The sequence below is a fragment of the Thunnus albacares genome, chromosome 24, assembly GCF_914725855.1.
Source record: "Thunnus albacares chromosome 24, fThuAlb1.1, whole genome shotgun sequence".
Lineage (NCBI taxonomy): Eukaryota > Metazoa > Chordata > Actinopteri > Scombriformes > Scombridae > Thunnus > Thunnus albacares.
Genome location: NC_058129.1, coordinates 217083 through 224156, shown reverse-complemented (window position 1 = coordinate 224156; position 7074 = coordinate 217083).

The following is a 7074-nucleotide window of genomic DNA, read 5'->3' as shown; positions in this document are numbered from 1 at the left end:
TGACATTTTATATTATATTTTTCATTTAAAAATAATCAAATTAAATTACTTGGTGAAAAGTTCTTAAAATTACATCTACTCCCTCTGCTAAAAATCCTGGACCTATAAATATGCAAATATTGTTCATTTCAAAAGTTTTCCTGCTGGACACAGAATGTCTCATACTGCACTGTAAAGTCCATTCTCAGTGTATGTGCACTGGAGGCTTCAAGTTTCCACATCACACTTGTGTAAGTTGTTACTGGATCACAATTTGCTTCCAAACTAGTGATGTCACAAATCATGCACAAATTGGTACACAACTTAAATTCAGATTTAAGGTGAGCACATAGAAACCTTCCCTCTTCAGCAGATGTATGTGAAAACAAGCTCAAATATCACAGTGTGAGCAATACCCCATCCACGGTTTGTGTTACAGTAATCAGAAATTGTGTCCAACAATAAAAGCCTAATTGCCTAAATTGATTATTTTTTCTTTTTAGTAAGGGTAAGGGTTACGGTTAGGGTTACTGATCAAGAAAACCAAAGGTCATGTTCTAATTTCTTCACAAAAATGTAGCCAAAAGAAAGAAAGACAGAAGGAAAGAAGGAGGACTGAAGTGAGAGTGGTCATCTAATGTCCTCCCAGATAGCAAAATTGCTGTGGCTCAGATCCGATCACACCCGACACTTTTGGCACTTTCATCCGGCCCACATATTGCATGGAATGATGGCACTTAGGTGGTCCACTCCTGTTTCCCAGATCTGGGCCACAAGCAAGCCATAGCAATGCCATATGTCAACCAAGAACAAACCAAATAAACCAGAACTGGCCCACATCCAGTGAGAGCACCGAATCTTTACTAAAAAAGGCCCACATTTGATTTGGGATATTTGGGCCATATTTGCCATTTTACATGTCGGCTATTTCAGGCTCACAACTATTTTGTCAGGGCCAGAAGAAGGCCAGCAGTGCCGCATCATTGCCTGAAGTGGCTCACTTCCATGTGCTTTCTGAGCTCTTCTCCTTTTCTACCCTCCATCCATTCATACTTCCCTTATGATATGCATCAGTGCTTGTAATGTGTATGTATGTGTGTGTGACAGTCTCCATTGATCCCCTGTCATCCTGATCACATTACAACCCCCCTCCGATTAGATCTACATTTTTAATTTTCCTCCATGGATGACAAAAAAGACGTGCACAGGATGGAATGGTGGAGGAATGAGAGGGGAATTCTAGATGTGGATGAATACAGAGACCTGAAGGGGTCACTTCATGTCAGCTGGGAGGGAGGGGAAAGACGGATTAACAGAGGGATACAGCATATGTTATCACTGGCTATGATCAGTGGTCACTCACTTGATCCACGAAAAATATTTATTGACAACCTTTTTGGCTGGACCGGCCACAGACCAGCCCTATAACCACGGTTGTCCATGAGTGAGTGCCTGAATGCGTGATGAAGTTTCACCATTGGTCAGTTGGCTGAGTGCTGGAGTTTCCCCATGGGCTATTGCTCTTTCACAATGAATTGGCATGAGATGATGGAAGTGGAGGACAGCAGTGCGATGCAGAGTGACTGTGTTTCGTGCTCTGAGCTCTGACGCTCTCAGCTGTGGCGATAAATGCAGCAAAGTTGGCTAAGCTCATAGCAGCATCTCTACCAGCTCCTCCTCTTCCACCAGTGTGATCGACTCTCCAGCTTGCAGCACTGTCATTTTCATATCACAAACAAGAAACAACAGCATTAAAACATGAGTCTTGCAGGTAAACATGCAGCTCATATATCAGTTAAGTGTGGGGCAGATGCTTTGCAGGTGCGCTTGATTTGACTGTAACTGCAGTAAATGGGTGGAGATAAGCCTCCTGAATTTGCACCCAAAATGCTGTCAAAACTTTCATTTACAATGTCCACTGCAGCCTCCATGATCATTGACCAGGAAAGAGGCAGACAAGAGGCAAAAAGAGGCATGAGGGAGAGTGCACAGTTAAAGCACCCCAAATAACCATCCCTCTGACAAAACACTCAATGCAGAATGAAAAACAAGAAACATCCGCAGAATGAAAGAGCATGGGGAGTAAACAGATAGGTAGAATAGTTATAATTACAATTAAAATAAGTTCTCTTTCAAATCAGACATCCCAAGATATGAGTGGAAAATATTGTTCTTGCAAATGCATTTATAACTTTTTTTTTTTACTCAAACATTGCTTAACCATGTCATGTGATGCTACTTCAGTACACTTTACCAGCTAATATTACTGGGAGCACTACAGAAAATTGCAGATGAACATTTAATATCCTTGAATTCACATGATAGACACTATCACTGACTCCTCTATGATTCCTCTAACAAATTGGCCACAATTTCACACATTGACTATACACAGTCCAGCCATATACTAGGTTTTGACCTAGTCTAGTTTTAGTCTTGTTTTTGTTGTGAGACAAAAGTAACCTTTGAAAATGAGAACTCTGATGAAATGTATTCACCAAACAAAAACTAAAAGATATTGTGAAAGATGGTCAAATGAATAAATGACTATTTTAATGTAAAGTCTTAGTGAAGGAGCTGCATGCATCTGTGGAATCACACAATGTAGCTCCTGATCAGTAAAACAGTATCCTTGAGCAGCCAATATGTCTTGTTCAGATTGATTTAGCTGTTTGACCTGTTGCTCTGCCATGGATGAGAAGCATCTTGCATTCAGTAACATTCTGTCTCTGTAATGTTATCTGATGTTACAGATTTATGTACTAAATTCATATACACTCCACTGAGGATTAGGCAAGAAGCAGCAACAAAACAGCTGAAAAACTGAAAACATGCAGGTAACATGCCCACATTTATAAAAAAAAAAGCTAAACTAAATTGTTATTTTACATTATCGAGTGCTGTGGATGTGGATGTAACATTAATGTTACTTTCAGTCGGCTATCATTCCTGTTGCTATCAGAAGGAATGAGTCAGTTCAGGAATTAATGTCGGCAGTCAATCATCTAAATCTTTCTTTGGATGTTCACTTAAGATATATCACTACATTATCCAATGTTTCAGCTTCTCCTCTCAAGCTAGACTCAGACAGTGAACAGTAATTTGGTGAACAGGTGAGTGAATGATCAGCTGCTCTGCAGGGAAGAGCACAGGTTGCTGTGCTAATGCTAATGCTAGGTGAGCAGGAACATTTTGTTCAAACAGAAAACAGCATTTACCGAGAGTCTGTTGTATTACTGCAGAGCAGAGTCACATGGACACTGTGTATGTCAAGAAGTAAACACCACCTTTGACACCTACCTGTTATCATGGTAACTGTACACAACAAAGACAGTGAAAGCTGTAGCCTCAAATGCTTAGAAGACAAAAACAGAAATGCAACAAAAATGAGACTAAAATGGCTCTTACAACAACTAGACTGAAACTAACAAAAAATCAGATGACTAAAATTTGACTGAAACTAAGATACATTTTTGTCAAAAGACTAAGCCTAAACCTTGAGGGTTCATAATATATACATATTTGATCAGAAATGTATATTGAAAGAAAGCTGACGGTTGTTGTTGCCCATGTCTTCCTATTCAAACGGATTTCCAATCTTCTTTTTCTTAACCAAACAAAACATTCTTCAACACTTTTGCTTGGTTTCTAACTTACACTAACTAGATAGTTTATAACTTGTCAAAACAAGATAATTTGTACACTTATTACAGCCTACGAAATTACATAAACAAAAACAATGAACACCTCTGCAACTTTACAATGTGCTGAAAAGCACCCTGCATATATGAGCATTTTAGTGATACTTGTGTTTCCTGGTTTGCCTCATTGTTTTTATGGAGGAATGGGCTTACATTGCAGTTTTCTAGAGTGAAGCATTGGGAGCCTCTGCTGGTTTTAATGGTGGAGCTCTTTCAAACAGATGGCTCTGGGCTGACCTGTGGAGGACATGTCTACACTACATCATCTCTCCAGAGTAAACATACTTCACTTTAATACTATTAATAATCATATGTATTATCATTACAGTCTGTGGCCACTGCAGCCCACAACCCCGAACGCACGCACACACACACACACACACACACACACACACAGAGTTATGCATGAATACACACTAGTATATACGAGTACAGGCAGCAAGCAACAGTAAGTGATATAGATTACAACACTCATAACTCCCTGCAGAATAGGAGTCACAACCTTGGACCAAATGTCATTAAGTAACTGTGCCATTTTTTTGTCTGGTGTACTCTTAACTCTTCTTCCTTTCTGTACCTCATGTTTGTTAAGTCTATTTATTAAAGATTATATATTATACATGTCATTGTACTCAATGTAAATGACAAACATAATATTCAAATGTAGTTGTACAATGCTATGAAATTTTAAAAAAGATTACCAAAAGACATGAATGTAATGAAGAAGTGAAATTAAAAAATAAATGAAAGTAGAACAATAACCTAAAGTCTTGGGAACCTGATAAGGAACCAATTGCCTTCCAAAAGCTAAATTAAAAACAATCTAGCCTTTGGAATAACCAATAGGAAACTTTTTATTTAGAGTTATAAACAGCCAATAGGAACCACTTTTGATCAGCAAAGAATCTATTTAATGAAGACATTGGAACAGTCATTAGAAATAGTGAGTCTCAGCTCTCTCTATTATCCTCCATTGCAATAGTCTGTCATGGATCTGACAGCAAAAAGTCTAAAGTGTTCAAAACTGATGCAACTGGTAGGGATTTCACTCACTGAAGTTACAAGAATGTTGCATAAAATTGTGATAAAGGAACAATTTTGTTTTATGTTATGTAACATGTATGGATAATGCCTGGTACATACAGTATATTGTGAGCTCAGTTAAGCAGTTAAGGCAGAACACATATGTTCTTTATGCTACAATTCCAAATGTGTGTGTGTGTTTGTGCACATGTCTGTACAGTAATGCAAAATATCACGTTGAAAGTTAGAGAGATACAGTATATTCATAGTTCAGTTACTGTGTACTTTGTGTACTTTTGAAGGGTGTTGGACAATTAATAGATTGTGTTAATTTGTTATCTCACACCATAAATATAAAACACACACATACACACACACATACACATAATCACCATTATTATCAATGCACCAAAGGTTGGTCTGATTAGGTTTCTCTTCACAACTGTACATTTCATTTCATGTAATAGCAGTAGTCACTATAAATGACTTTTTTAATTACTTATTGAAAGCAGGAAAAAAGGAAGCAAGTAAAAGTCTTGAGAAAGTCTTGTAAGTAAAATAGTGTATTTTGATATTATTTAATTCCATTTCTTTAAGGACATAACATTAACTAACATTTCTGTAAATAATTGCCAGCTGTCTAATTTCTAATTGCCATCATTTGGCAAGATGTTCTTAAAACCAAAAATGTAAAAGTAAAAAACAATATTGTTCCAAATATTACAATAAAGACAGAAACACACCAAAGTGACATCAGTCAGTATTCTCAAGGTAGTGCACAAGAGAGAAAGCAGCAAAATACTGATTCTGTAACATTATAATAAATCCACTATGCAAAGCAATATGACGCAACATAACACAGATGAACACTACTGTTGAAGGAAAATTCTGGATGATTTCAACCTGATGCATTATCCAAGAATGTGGCCATTGTGGCTTTATGTTTCATTATGGCTGACTGCATAGAGAACTACATCTAAGGCAGCTTGCACATCAGTTTGTTTACATGTGAGGCTGTGGATCGCTTAGCGTCAGTTTCTGCTATAGAGGTAGTAACTTAATAGATGAAATGAAATGGTTCATGACTGCAAGTTTCCAAGTTGCAAGGATAAAATGATAAGATACATACTGCAGTTTTCATGGACTACTGCTGGACAATAAAGACTTACAAACTGTAATTCCTCACAGTTATGTGTTTCATATTTTTCTTACCACATGGAGCTGAACATTTGGTCTAGCCGGCGCCGCTCTTTTCCTCCAGTTGATTTTGTGAAGGTAAAACCATCTCCAGGACGAAAATGTTGATAAAAATGTTTGCAAACTTGTACACTCACTCAGTAAGTTTTATTAGATCCTCCAGAATATCCTCTATACAATATTGTACCACGCCATTTTGTTGCAATGCATTTGGGTAGTTAGTTTTCTCTGTGAAAGCCACAATTCAGAGGAATGCCCTACCTGATGATATGAACAACTGCAGTTCAATCAATACATTCAAGGCCAAATTAAAAATCTTACTAAAGACCAATCAGCTCTGTGACCACTGGGTCTAATTTTCATCTATGGTTAGCTCAGGTAGTCTTGCTTTTAATTTGACAAGGTTACATTATTAATTTATAATTGATATTGTGGGTGTATGTAATGTGCTGTTGCGTGTAGCTTTGTATTTTGTATTTTCTATTGTGTGTTCTGTGTGTTTTTTGCTTTGTACTGTTTGTTGTTGTGCTGTTGTATGTTTTGATTGTGGGGGACTGCAGATGTAAATTACCTTTGAGCTAACTCCGGTGCAGTGCATCTTTTATGTTAAAAACTGTACACTGTCCCAAAAAATAAATTTAAAAAATCACCAATGCTCACTCCACCACCTGATCTCTCATTGCCTAACAGGTACAATCCTCTGACTAATACTAATGATGTTGAAATCAGGGAAGCTAATCACATCACCAGCATTAAGGCTAACCAAAAGCCAAAAAATAGCCCCAAAACCAATGCTAGGCCATGGTTCAGGAGAAATATAGCTAACTCCATTGAACATAGGGAAACTGATAAGCAAAACCTGAGAAATAGTCCAAAAATCACTGCTAGGCTGAGGGCCAGAGGAATAAACGTTGCTTCAGACCCTATCCTGATTGGGGACTTTACAACCAAGCATGTAAAAATGGCAAGGACTGAGAATCTAACTGTGGATAGAACATCTGTCAGGGAACTAACAGAGATGTTGCCAACTATTCTCTCTACACACCCAAAACTGGCTCTGAGATCCTGAAAAAAGGCTTGACTGAAAAAAGCCGTGACTGTCAACTGCAACATTTATACAATTCTAGACCAATACCAAGTTTTGGGAAAGGAATTGAATCTTTCAGTAGACTCC